Raw genomic sequence first — 13,762 nt, forward strand, 5'->3', positions numbered from 1 at the left:
TACTGGCAGCAGTAAGGCTTATTGGATGTAGAAGTGTTTATTAATTATAAATTAAGAAGAAAAAAAATAAACACATAATAAAGATGGCAGGGCAGGTGGTGTGTTGTGACTGTTGAATGTGGGAGCTCCTGCACACACCAGTGTGATCCAGGGCAAACACATCTGCAGCATGTGTCTGTGAGATTGAGAAGCTTTGGCTCAGAGTTATTGAGCTGGAGGCAGAGCTGCAGACACAGTGATGCATCAGGGAGGGGGAAAGTTACCTGGATACTTTATTCCAGGAGGCAATCACACCCCTTAGTCTAGGCAGAACTTTAGAGTTGGTCAATGTTCAGGGACAGGTGGATGTGTCTGTGGGTAAGGGGATCCAGCATGTAGTGATGGAAGATCCTCAATCCCTGGCTTTGTCCAACAGGTACAAGGTGCTTGCTACATGTGTAGATGACGAGGTCTGCAATATGGATGGGTGAACTGGTCATGGCACCATGGTGAAGGATGTCATTCAAGTGTGGGGGAGTAAAGAGCAACATGGTAGTGATAGGAGACGGTATGTGGGATAGATACTGTTCTCTGCAACTGTGGTTGGGAGCTCCGGAGGTTGTGGTGTCCACCCAGTGCCAGGGTTTAGGGACATCTCATGGTTGGAGGGGAACCTGGAGTGAGAGGGGGAGGGTCCAGTTGTTGTGGAACCGACAACATAGGTAGAACCAGGAATGATGTTCTGCCAAGAGCATGTGAGGAGTTAGGGTCCAAATTAAAATGCAGAACGTCATCTTGGATTGTTACCTGAGCCAAACGTCAGTTGGCATAGGGTAAAACTGATTAGAGAATGAAATGCGTGGCTCAAAGAGTGGCATGAGAAGAGGGGGTTTCGATGCATGGGGCACTGGCATCAATACTCGGGGAAGAGTGATCTATTCCAATGGGATGGGCTCCACTTGAACTGGGCTGGGACCAGTGTCCTGGCCAATCGTATGACTCGGGTTGTGGACAGGGCTTTAAACTAAGGGGAGGTGGAAGGTTCCGGTGAAGGGGGATTTAGAAATCCAAAGAGAAAGGTTGAGTCATGGGAGCAATATAGCAACCTGGGTTGCTAACAAGCAGAGTGGAACAGGAAGGGACAGAGAACTTAAAAAAAAATTGTACATCAGCGAATAAGGTCATTGCAGTGAATAGGAGTAAAAGGAAGAAGCATCTGCAATAAGATCGATGAACGAGTGGCACAAATAGAGGTAAATAATTTAGATCGAATCGCATTACAGAAATATGGTTACAAGGTGACCAATGTTGGGAAATAAATAATCCATTGTACACAATAGGTCAGAAAGACAGACAGAATGGCAAAGGGGGAGGCATGGCCCTGATAGTAAAGGATTATATAGAACGTTAGTGAGAAGTGAGATTAGTGAGATGATATGGGTGGAAATTAGGAGTAGCAAGGGTTGGAAACACTGGTGGGAGTAGTTTATAGGACCCCTAACAGTAATTATGCCATTGATCAGAACATTAAACAAGAAATTATTGGAGTTTGTAACAAAGGCAATGGAATAACTGTGGGAGACTTTAATTTTCATATAGACTGGGGCAATCAAATTAGCAAGAATGGGCTAGAAGACGAGTTTGTAGAATTTTATTTGACAGTTTCTGCAAACAATTTGTTTTGGAAGCGACAAAGGATAAAGTTATCTTAGATCCAGTATTGTGTAATGAAGCAGGGTTAATGAATAAATAATAAAGTAAAAGATGGTCAGTAAGGGGTGCACGGTCAGGAGACTACACCCGAGTGGGACAGAGACCGGCTGAGTAGTGAATTAGCTTCTGCACAGGGGAAAGAGACATTTTAAGTAACGTTTATTGCAACTCGTAAAGTGTGTTATTAGTACTAGTAAGGTTTATCAATAGTTGTAAGGTTTAAGTTAAGGCCAAGTAAAATAGAATGGATATGAGTAAACCAAAAGAAAATGAAGTTAACGTAAGTGAATTAAAGTTAAGACGCGGCAGGGCAGCTCAGCCACATACAATGAACGTCCTGTAGTATGTGGGAAGTCATGGACATTACCTGTGACCTAGACCACCACATGTGCAGGATGTTTCACCAGCTGCAGAAATCTGAGCTCCAGGTTTCGGAGCTCAGGTGATGGCTGGAGTCACTGTGTGGCACATCCACGAGGCTGAGAGCTACGTGCATAGCGACTTCAGAGAGGTTGTCATACCACAGGTTTGGAGTATGGAGGCAGAAAGGGAATGGCAGGCAGTCCAAGAGAACTAGGCAGGTAGTGCAGGAGTCCTCTGGGGTCCCGCTCGCTAATCGGTTTTCCATTTTGTACACTGGAGAGAGCGTCGGTTCCTTGGAGGAGTGCAGTCAGAGCCAGGTTGTGGCACCACAGGCAGTTCAGCTGTACGGGAGGGTAGGAAGAAGGTGGGGAGTGCAGTAGTGACAGGGGACTCATTACTTAGAGGAACAGACAAGTATTTCTGTAGCCGTAGATGTGACTCCAGGATGATATGTTACCTCCCTGATACCAGGGTCAAGGATGATACAGAGCGGCTGCAGGACATTTTCTGGAGGAGGGTGAACAGCTTAGGGTCATGATCCACTTCGGTACCGATGAGGTAGGTAGGAAGGGGTATGAGGTCCTGAAAGCAAATTTCAGGGAGCTAGGAAGAAGATTGAAAAGCAGGACCTCTAAAGCAGTAATCTCCCATGAACTATTGAGTATAGAAATAGGAGAATTGAATGATTGAACTCGTGGCTGGAGAACAGGTCTGGGAGGGAGGGCATCAGATTTCTGAGGCATTGGGACTGGTACTTTGGCATGTGGGGCCTGTACAAGGTGGACAGGTTGTATCTTAGTAGGACCAGGTCTATCATCCTCACAGGGAGGTTTGCTAGTGCTGTTGGGGATGGTTTAAACTAGATTGGCAGAGGGGTGGGAATCTGAGGGGGAGCTCAGATTGGAGGGAAGCAAAACTGGTAAAAAGGAGCAGAAAAGTAGAAAACAAAAACAGAAGTTAGGCAAAGCATAGGCAAGCATCAAATCGGGTCAGGAAAGGAGCATTAAAGGCACTGTATCTGAATGCACGGAGCACACGTAGAGAGGCTGATGATTTGAATGCACAAATTGAGGTAAATGGGTATAAGTTAATTATGGAGATGTGGCTACAGGGTGACCAAGATTGGGAACAGAATATCCAAGGATATTTGGCATTTAGGAAAGATGGGCAAAAACCAAAACAGGTGGGGTAACACTCTTAATAAGGCACAAGATAAGTACATTAATAAGAGAGGATCTTAGGTCAAAGGATCAAGATGTAGGCCAGGATTTTCCCTGCCTGCTGGCGTCGGGCGTGTTCAGTGTCATGAGCGGACAATATGGCAAGAAGGCCAAAAATCGGTTTCACAATGCCGTGAAGCCAGTTTGCGATTGTCCGCTCCGCCCGCCAATGCCGGGCCAAGTTTCCCACCATCGGACGTCGGGAGCCTCATTGTAATACATCAGCATAAGGCCAGCCCACCAGACTCATTCCCCCCCTCCCAGCTGGATCATCCACCCATGTCAGCGGGAAAACACGCCAACCTGTTTCATAACTGTATATATAAGGTGTGCGCCTGGGGAGCTGCACGTCGCTCGGGACTTTGAGGTCTGTTTGCCTACCTGGCTTCGGACACACTGGCAGTCATCAGCGCCAGGCTTCGCAGACAGCACCACATCACTGTTAGGGGGAGCTCATGGGCAGGTCCCTACCTACCAGACCAGCCATACGTGGGTGGCTTTTCAATACCTGCAGGGCTAGGGCTTGGGGAAAGTGGAGAAGTGGCCTCAGACAAGGGAAGAGTCTGCAGGGCGAGGGCAGTACTGGGGAAGGAGGGTATCCCAGGCTGTGTGCAGGGGCACATGTTGATCTCCAGGGGAGGTGAGGGGAGATGGACATGTGAGGGTGTGCGTGTGAGAGAGTGAGTGGTGATGTCCTTTGAGCTGGCAGTGAGTGAGATGTCAGTGAATGTGTGATGGGTTTGAGTGTGTGAGTTTAGAGTTGATGAGATGGTTGCCTTACCTTGGCTGCATGGATGAGACCATTCATCCTCTATCTGCATTGGATGGCCAACCTCTTCCATGCAGCATTGGCAATGACCACCACTGCCAGTGCCTGCCATGCTGGATTGGTGATGTTGCTGCCCATCCTGCGGCCAGAGCGGGGGTGGAGGGTATCCTGGCGGGCCTCCATGGTGTCTAAGAAGAGTTCCAATGACGCGTCGCTAAACCTGGGAGCTGCAGTTTTTTTTTGCCTTTCAAGGACATCTTCCTTGCAGCAGTCATGGGCTGGGAGCACTGAGATGTGGGTGTGCGCGGCTGGCGTTTAAACATGGTGCCTGGCGTGATGAAGCAGCGAGGTGATGGTGGGCAGGTGGGCGAATGAGAGCCCGCCCGCCATGGAAACGACGTGTTTCCTGGGAATGCATAAATAACGTGGCAGGTTTGGGATGACACAACGTGAAAACCCACCATCATGGCCGATGGTTTTGCCCGCCCGCTACTGCACTTAATATAAATCTGGGTCAATTCCGCCTGTAGAATCAGGTTGAGTGGAGCTGAGAATCATCAAGGGGGCAGCAAACATTGGTGGGAGCTGTTTGTAGGCCACCAAACTGTTGTGGCAATGTTGGGCACGGTATAAATCAGGGAATTAGAGATGCATGTAACATGGGTAATAGAGTAACAATGGGCGGCTTCAATTTACACACAGACTGGGTTAACCAAATCAGCACGAGTGATGTGGATGAAGAATTCCTGGAATGGGTTTCTGGAGCAGTACATTGAGAGGCAAGCTGGGGGTCGGGTTATTTGGGATTTAGTGTTGTGTAATGAGAAAGGGCTAATTAATAACCCTTGGGAAATAGTGACCATAATATGATAGAATTTCACGTTAAGTTTGAATGTGATATAGTTCATTCTGAAACTAGGGTCTTAAATCTGAAGAAAGGAAATTATGACGGTCTGAGGGGCAAGTTAGCAGCGCTGGATTGGGAAAATATACTAAAGGATTTGACAGTAGCCAGGCAATGGCTAGTATTTATAGAAATACTACATGGTCTACAACAGATATACATTCCTCCAAGGCACAAATGCCCCATGGGAAAAGTAAATCAACCGTGGTTAATGAAAGTTAAAGATTGCATTACACCAAAGGAAGTGGTTTATAGGGATGCCAAAAAAAGTGGTAAGCCTGAGGATTGGGAGCAATTTAGAGCCCAGCAAAGGAGGATCAAGAAACTGGTTAAGAAAGGGAAGAGAGAATACGAATGCAAACTAGCGAGGAGCATAAGGGCGGGTTGTAAAAGTTCCTTTAGGTATGTGAAAAGGAAAAGATTAGCTAAGACAAATGTGGACCTATTACAGGTGGGAACAGGAGAATTTATAGTGGAGATAGGGAAATGGCGGAGAAACTAAACAGTTACTTTGGGGGGAGTTTTATGACCCCCTCCCACTGGTGGGATCTGTGGGTCCCGCCGAAGTCACTCGCAACATTTTCCAGCCCCGGCCCCACCCCCACCTGTAAAATTCAGCCCTTTATGTCTGTTTTCACGGAGGAAGATATGGATAATCTCCCAGAAATACTAGGCCACCAAGGGACGTGCGAAACTGAGGAGCTGGAAGAAATTAATATTAGTAAAGAGGTAGTGCTTGAAAAGTTAACTGGATTTATGGTTGATAAATCCCAGGCCAGATGAGCTTCATCCCAGAGTGTCGAAGGGGGTGACGAGAGAGCTAGTGGATTCATTAGTGGATTCTTTCAAAATTCTATAGATTCTGGAAAGGTTCCTGTGGATTAGAAAGTAGCAAATGTAACACTGCTATTTAAGAAGTAAGGAAGTGGGAGAATGGAGAACTACAGACCTGTTAGTTTGACGTCAGTAGTAGGGAAAAATGTTAGAATCTATTATAAAGGATGTAATAAGTAGACATTTTGAAAAGAATGGTAAAATTGGGCAGAGTCAACATGGATTCATGAAAGGGAAATCATGTTTGACAAACTTGTTGGGAGTTTTTTGTGGGTATTACTTGTAGCATTGTTAAAGGAGAACCAGTGGGTGAGGTGTATTTGCATTTTCAGAAGGCTTTTGATAAGGTCCCACACAGGAGGTTAATAAATAAAACTAGAGCACATGGGACTGGGGGAAACATACTAGTATGGATTGAGAATTGGCTAACAGACAGAAAGCAGAGAGTAGGAATAAACAGGTTATTCTCAGTGGGGTACTGCAAGGATTAGTGCTAGGTCTACAGCTGTACACAATCTATATCAATGATTTGGATGTGGGAACCAATTGTAAAATTCCCAAATTTGCTGATGATACCAAATTGCGTGGGAACGTAAGTTGTGAGGAGGATGCAAGCAGGCTTCAGGAGGACTTGGACAGGCGAAGTGAATGGGCTAGAACATGGCAGATGGAATTTAATGTGAATAAGTGTGAAGTTATTCACTTTGGTAGAAAAAACAAGAAGGCAGGATATTTCTTAAATGGTGAGAGTTTGGGAAGTGCAGGTGTCCAGAGGGACCTGGGTGCCCTTGTTCATGAGTCACTAAAGGTTAGCAATGCAGGTGCAGCAAGCAATTAGGAAGGCTAATGGTATGTTGGCCCCCATCACAAGGGGATTTGAGTAAAGATTGAGGAGTAAAGATGTCTTGCTGCAGTTGTGTAGAGCCTTGGTGAGACCTCACCTGGAGTATTGTGTACAGTTTTGGTCTCCTTACCTAAGGAGGGAGAAAGAAAACAGGGATCCACAGGCCAGTTAGCCTAACGTCGGTTGTTGGGAAAATGGTGGAATCTATTATAAAGGAAGTGCTAACATTGCTGAAAAAAAGAGACATGTCGAAGCTTTTCGTCTTGCACTCATCAGGACACTTTGCAAGAATACCAATAGAAGGGGAAAACAACAATTTATACTGTATGTGAAGAGAGTGCTGATCGGTTGGCAAGTAGACTCGGATTGGTGGAGGCATTACCGTGGAGAGTGCACCAGTGATGGTGACTGACAGTTAACTGCCAAGCATTGTTTGAAATTTAAACTAGGCAGCTTGACCCTGATTGGTCAAGGCATTGCCCTGAAGAATGAATGGCTGTCGCTTATTTTGTTTAGCTGAAACAGGCGCAATGTGTGTACATGTCCTTTCTGTCTGCAAAGAGCAGGGCCCTGTGTATTAATATATGCAGCTTCCAGTACACGCAAATGCACCACATTGCGAGCCCAACTGACAATCTTAAATTGGTTGTCAGCGTCATTCTTAGCACACTGAGAATTATTTAGCAAATTTATTCCAATCACAGAATCACACCTAATATTGGAGACTGTGTTTTGAGTTTTGCAAGCACGGGCTGGTGGGGTACGGACTGTACCCTGCCCGTTGTGAACAGTGTCTGGGACATGCTGTTTGATACGATCTGCCAGTCTTTGGGATGTACGGCCAACAATACCCAGCATCACACTGGCACTGAAATCCATATACCACATTACTCATCTGTGTGATGGGTAGAATGCTTTTTTGGCTTGACGGCAGCACCCTGTTAGTGGTGAATACCACTCGTGTTGCTACTGCACAGTAGCAGCGTGAAACAGCTAGCTTCACCTGTTGCTCAAATTTTTGAGATACCCTGCCCTTCCAGGGTAATCTGAGGTAGACTGGGCACTTTTCAGGGCCAAAAGTAACGACCTTAGGCCCGTCCATGAGTTTGTGTGATATATATAGCGTGAAATGATCTGATCAGGATAACCATTATCCTGAAAGATGTCTTTGATGTGCCCTATTTCAGCATCAAGCTTGTATGGTGGGCAAATGGCTTGGGCCCTATTTACGAGGTTGCCAATAAGACCAATCTTATAGTGAGTGGGACTGTAAGAATCCCAACGCATATATTGACCAGTGAAAGTAGGCTTGCAGTAGACCATGGGAGAGAATCCTCCTGGCAGATTTCTCAACTAGTATGTCAAGGAAGGGGGGCTTCATTTGACTGTTCATTTCAAAGGTGAATTTGAGCGCAGATGGAGCCTATTAAGACATGCAAGGAAATTGTTACATGCAGCTGCAGATTTAAATATAGCAAATGTATCGTCCACATATCGGAAATATGCGAGGGGTAGGTGGTTAGGTGTCATTCCATCGAAGAAACGTTTCTCGTGGAACCCAACAGAGATGTTTGTGAGAGCTGAGCCTAGAGGGGGTTCCATGGCAACACCATCAATTTGGGCATACGCGGTGTTGTTAAAACTGAACTCAACTGCGCAAGTTGCCGAGTTCATAAGTTCAATAAATATTGATTCACGCAATGATGGCAGGTCTAGATGGCCATGATATAGTGCTGCAGCGCCAATATCTATGGCTTCCTTAAGTGGAACATTAGCGAATAGGCTTGAAATGTCCAATGAGCACATGGACACAACATTGCTATCGATATGTAAGCCCTGTATGGCCTTCACAAATGTGAAGGAATCCTTCACTGTGTATCTTGAAAACTTGTTCAAAAGTGGTTGTAATAATTCACCCAACCATTTGGCCAATTCCTGCTGTGCAGAACCGGTCATAGATAAGATGGGGCGTAAAGGGACTTCACTTTTGTGTGTCTTGGGCAGCCCATACATATGCAGACGTGGTGAACCATGAGGGCGAACCCTGTCATATATATCATGCGGTAGCTCATTGCGCTTAGACATGTCTAGCAAGCGTGTCTTACGTGTCCTGAACTTTGGCCCCAGGCAACAAAGCCACCTGGACTCTCACCCTTTGCTGCAGGGATCAGTGTCAATCCCTCTCACAATACTGTCTACTACTACCATTACATTCCTTATTGCTCCCCACACTTGAATGGCTTCCTGTACCACACTGCAATGGTCAGTTTGCTCATCCACCCCACAACCCATAAAAGGTTAATAAGCAAGATATGGGCTCATAAGGTTAGGGATAGTATTTTAGCATGGGTAGAGGATTGGTTAATGGAGAGAAAGTAGAGAGTGGGCAAAAACAGGGCTTTTTCAAGTTAGCAGGCAGTGAACAGTGGTGTGTCGCAAGGATCAGTGCTGGGGCCTCAGCTATTTACAATCTCTATGAATGGCTTAGATGAAGAGACAGAGCAATGTATTTAATTTTGCTGATGATATGAAGCTTGGTGGGAATGTAAACCGTGAGGAGGGCACAGAGAGGCTGAAAAGAGATATAGAAGGTTAAGTGAGTTGCCAACAAGATGATAGGTGGAGTATAATGCAGGGAAGTGTGAAGTTATTCACTTTGGTCCACAAGAATAGAAAAGCAGAATGTTTTTTAAAAGGTGTGAAAGTGTTGATGTTCAAAGGGACTTGGGTGTAATTATACAAGGAACACAGGAAGTTAGCGTGCAGGTGCAGCTAGCAATTAGGAAGACAAATGGCCTTTATTGCAAGGGGATTGGAGCACAGGCATAAAGAAGTCTTGCTATAATTGCACAGGGTTTTGGTGAGGCCACATCTGGAATACTATTTGTAGTTTTGGTTTCCTCATTTAAGAAAATTGGAGCGTTGGAGGTAGTATGGCAAATGCTCACTGGATTGGTCCCTAGGATGAAGGGGTTGCCCAATGATGACAGGCTGAATAAATTGGGCAGATATTTTCTGGAACAAACACAAAAATACCTGGAAAAACTCAGCAGGTCTGGCAGCATTTGCGGAGAGGAACACAGTTAACGTTTCGAGTCCGTATGACTCTTCAACAGAACTAAGTAAAAATAGAAGAGAGATGAAATATAAGCTGGTTTAAGAGGGGGTGGGACAGGTAGAGCTGGATAGAGGGCCAGTGATAGGTGGAGATAACCAAAAGATGTCACAGACAAAAGGACAAAGAGGTGTTGAAGGTGGTGATATTATCTAAGGAATGTGATAGTTAAGGGTAGAAAGCAGGGCAAGCAAGGTACAGATAGCCCTAGTGGGGGTGGGGTGGGGTGAAGGAATCAAAAAATAAGATATCTTCTGGAGTTTAGAAGAATGAAACCTACAATGTTTTGAAGGGCCTTGAAAGGGTGGACGCTGAGAGATTGTTCCTACTGATCGGGGAATATAAAACATGGGGGCACAGTCTCAGGATAAGGGGCTGAGATGAGGGGAAATTACTTCACTCAAAGGGCTGTGAATCTTTGGAACCCTCTAGCCCAGAGGGTTGTGAATGCACCATCCATTTAAGGCTGGGTTGAACAGATTTTTGGTCTCTCCAGGAAATAAGGAAAATGGGGAGCGTGCGGGAAAATGGAGTTGAAACCCAAAATCAGCCACAGTCATACCTGAATGGCGGAGCAGGCTCGGTGGGCCATGTGGTCTTCTCCTGATCCCATTTCTTGTGTTTTCCTGTTCTTGAACCATCGATTGCTGTAAAAACCCATCTGGTTCACTAATGTCCTTTAGAAAAGGAAATCTGCCGCCCTTACCTGGGCCGGAATATTGCCATTGGCGTGCGAGGGCAGGCCCGACATGTCCAATATGCAAAATAACGCGCGATGAAGTTGCTGCACGCGCGCCAAACTGCCAACGGCCTATTAAGGTCATTAAAAAACCAATTAAAGTTGTGAGCAATGCTGCCCGTCCAACCTTAAGGTTGGGGGGCAGGCGGAGAGCCCAAGCGGCCTTCGTGTTTTTCAGGAAACCTCACCCACGGGCGGGATGAGGTTTCCCGAAGGTTTTATAAAATAGTTGATTAAATTTTGCTAAATTCGCAAACGTGCCCCAGCTCATGTGACACTGTCATATGATGGGACGTGTTTTATTAATTTTTTTTCCTCCTTTATTAAAATGTATTATTATCAATGTAACCCCCCCTGAAGCAGCTCCGTGCCTCAGGGTGATGGCTGTGCTCTCCTGTGCACACGTGCGCGAAAGAGCGCAGGCCCCGACTCTCCCTCCCACCCGCCCCCCCCACCCCCGCCCGCACAGGTAGTGCTGAGCGCTACCGGGTGCGCGTCACGCTGGGTTGGCCTTAATGGCCCACCCTCGTAAAATGGCGGCGCGCAGCCGATCGTGTGCGGCGATCGGCTCCCTTCCCGCCTGCGCCCGCTCCCGCCCGACATAGGTAAGATGCAGCCCCTGGTGTGACCTCTTGGTGACTCCAGACCCACAGCAATAAAATGGTTGATTCTTAATTGCCCTCTGAAATGGCCTGGCAAGCCACTCAGGGCAGAACTGTCCCAAATTTGCACTCAGTGCGGAGTAGGGCGCGAAGAACGACGTTTTACCCGCCAGCCGCAATGGCGGCATTTCACGGTGTGTCGTTCCAAACCCACCTCATTAATTATGCATCCCCAGGATATTTCCATGGCGAGCGGGCTCCGATTCACCCGCCAGGCCATCACTTCGCCGCTTCACCACGCCAGACACCACGTTTAAAGTGCAGCCGCGCTCAGTGCTTCCAGCCCAGGGCTGCAGCAAAGAAGACATGGCCCCGAAAGGCAAGAGGACTGCAGCCCCCGAGCATGTTTTGGACACTGTAGATGCCGCTGTGATGTCCTCTACCCCCACTCCGGCTGCAGGAGGGGCAGCAACATTACCACTCCGGCTTGGTAGGCGATGGTAGTGGTGGTCAGTGCCAATGCTGCACAGAAGAGGTTGGCCATCCAATGCAGATAGAGGATGAATGATCTCATCCGTTCTGCCAGGGTATGGCAACCATCTCATCAACTCTAAACTCACACACTCACAAGCCCATCACACATTCACTGGCATCTCACTCACTGCCAGCTCAAGGGACATCACCACTCACTCTCTCACACACACCCTCACATCTCCATCTGGCCTCATCTCCTCTGGAGGCTGCCTCCTCAGCCCTCACCATCCTGAGGCCACTTGCACCGATCAACATGTGCCCCCCACACACACCCTGGGATACCCTCCTTCCCCAGTACAGCCCTCACCCTCCAGCCTCTTCCCTTGCCTGAGGCCACTTCTCCCCCCTTCCCCAAGCAAACCCCAGCCCTGCAGCCATTGAAAAGACACCCACATATGGCTGGTCTGGTCGGTAGGGACCAGCCCGTGAGCTCCCCCTAGAAGTGATATGGTGCTGCCTGTGAATCCTGGCGCTGATGACTGCGAGTATTGAGTGAAGCAAGGTAGGTGAACAAACTTTGAAGTCCTGAGTGAAGTGCAGCCCACCAGGTGCACGTCCCCTATGAGCTGTTGTGAAACACTCCGGCGTTCTTGCCTGGTGAAGTGGGCGGATGATCCAGCGATGGGGCGGTGGGTGGGGTGGGGGAATGAGTCCGGGGGGCTGGCCTAATAATGATATATTACAATGAGGTTCCCGATGGAGGGAAACGCAGCTCACCATCAGCAGCCTGAGCGGGCAATCGCAAACTGTTTTCCCACCATCTTGAAACCGATCGCGCCATATTGTCCGCTCGTGCCACCAAACGCGCCTGACGCCAGCGGGCAAGGAAGATCCCAGCCTCAGTTCAAGGGCAATTAGGGATGGGCAACAGATGCTGGATCTTGCCAGGGGCTCCCACATCCCATGAAAGAATAATTTTTTTTTAATTAAAAACTCCCAACACATTTGCCAGTGTGTAGTCGGAGCCTGTGTCTTGATAAGCGTCAAGTGGATTGTAACGTCTCCCTTGTGCTGAGCTCTTGGGATGTTTTCTGCACAAATTCTTAAATCCCCTCTGCTAACAATCTTCCATTTCCTGCAGTTTTCCCTTCCAGGTTTGCCGTGTCAGCTGTCAGCAGACACTGCAATAAATGGGATTCTTTCGCTACAGAAATCAAATATTCAAAATAATTATAGCTCTTTTTCCACTCTCCGCTGATTGGCCGCTGTTTCCAACCTTCCGAACTAACACCCCTTCCAGCTATTGTAGGAGTCACAGTGACATGCCCCACTTACTGGAGATCAGCAGATCTGTTAGTGTCTGGAGTCAGTCCGTCCCTCACCAATTTTAACTGTCACGTCCTTCCCAAACTCCACACATCACAGCTCCTTGGGAAATGGAAGTGGCAAATGATTAGCCTCAAAGACCTCAATATCCAGTTTAAAATGCTGTTTGTGAAAGGAAGGCTGGATAAATGATATTTGATATGCTATCTCCAACCCAACAGGTAGCAAGAAAAAAAAACGAACAATAAACTACTAAAGTAGTGACATTTGCAGCAATTTTATTCAATCCAAAATGACTGTCGGACATTTGCTTTAAAATACATGAGCATTTGGTATTTAAATCTAATTTGTCAAAAGAGATAAAATCTATAAATTACTGGTAAAACGCGAGTCCAGGGCACCAATGACTTCGACAGGATTCACAGTTAATGTGGTTTGTGAGGAATTGGTGACAAAGAGAGATATTTAAGAACTTCCATCAGCACTGACTCACACCGCTCGTGAATAACAAACAGGATTAGACACCATTCAGATAACTTGTGCTGTCTCCATTATCCTTCAGGGTTATCAGCCCTAATGAATGTGTGCATGTATTCTTTTCAAATCCGCACACATCCATAATTTACATATCAGGATAAGCACAGCATGTGGTCTAACCTTTCTTTGAGTGACATAAGCAGTAATTATTTTTGAAAGCATATATGCGTAATTACTCGAGGAGTGTTTGTAAGAAGCCTGCTTTTAACCAGCTTTGTGGCGCTCACAATCCCCCCCTGCAAAAACTAACCAAACAATGCCCTGTAGCTCACCGATTTTAAATAACTTTGAACAGCCTCCATCCTGTGGTAGGGGGGGCGCGATTTGCGATTACGTGACTCGC

This window comes from Cetorhinus maximus, chromosome 22 (genome assembly GCF_964194155.1).
Source record: "Cetorhinus maximus chromosome 22, sCetMax3.hap1.1, whole genome shotgun sequence".
Classification (NCBI taxonomy): Eukaryota; Metazoa; Chordata; class Chondrichthyes; order Lamniformes; family Cetorhinidae; genus Cetorhinus; species Cetorhinus maximus.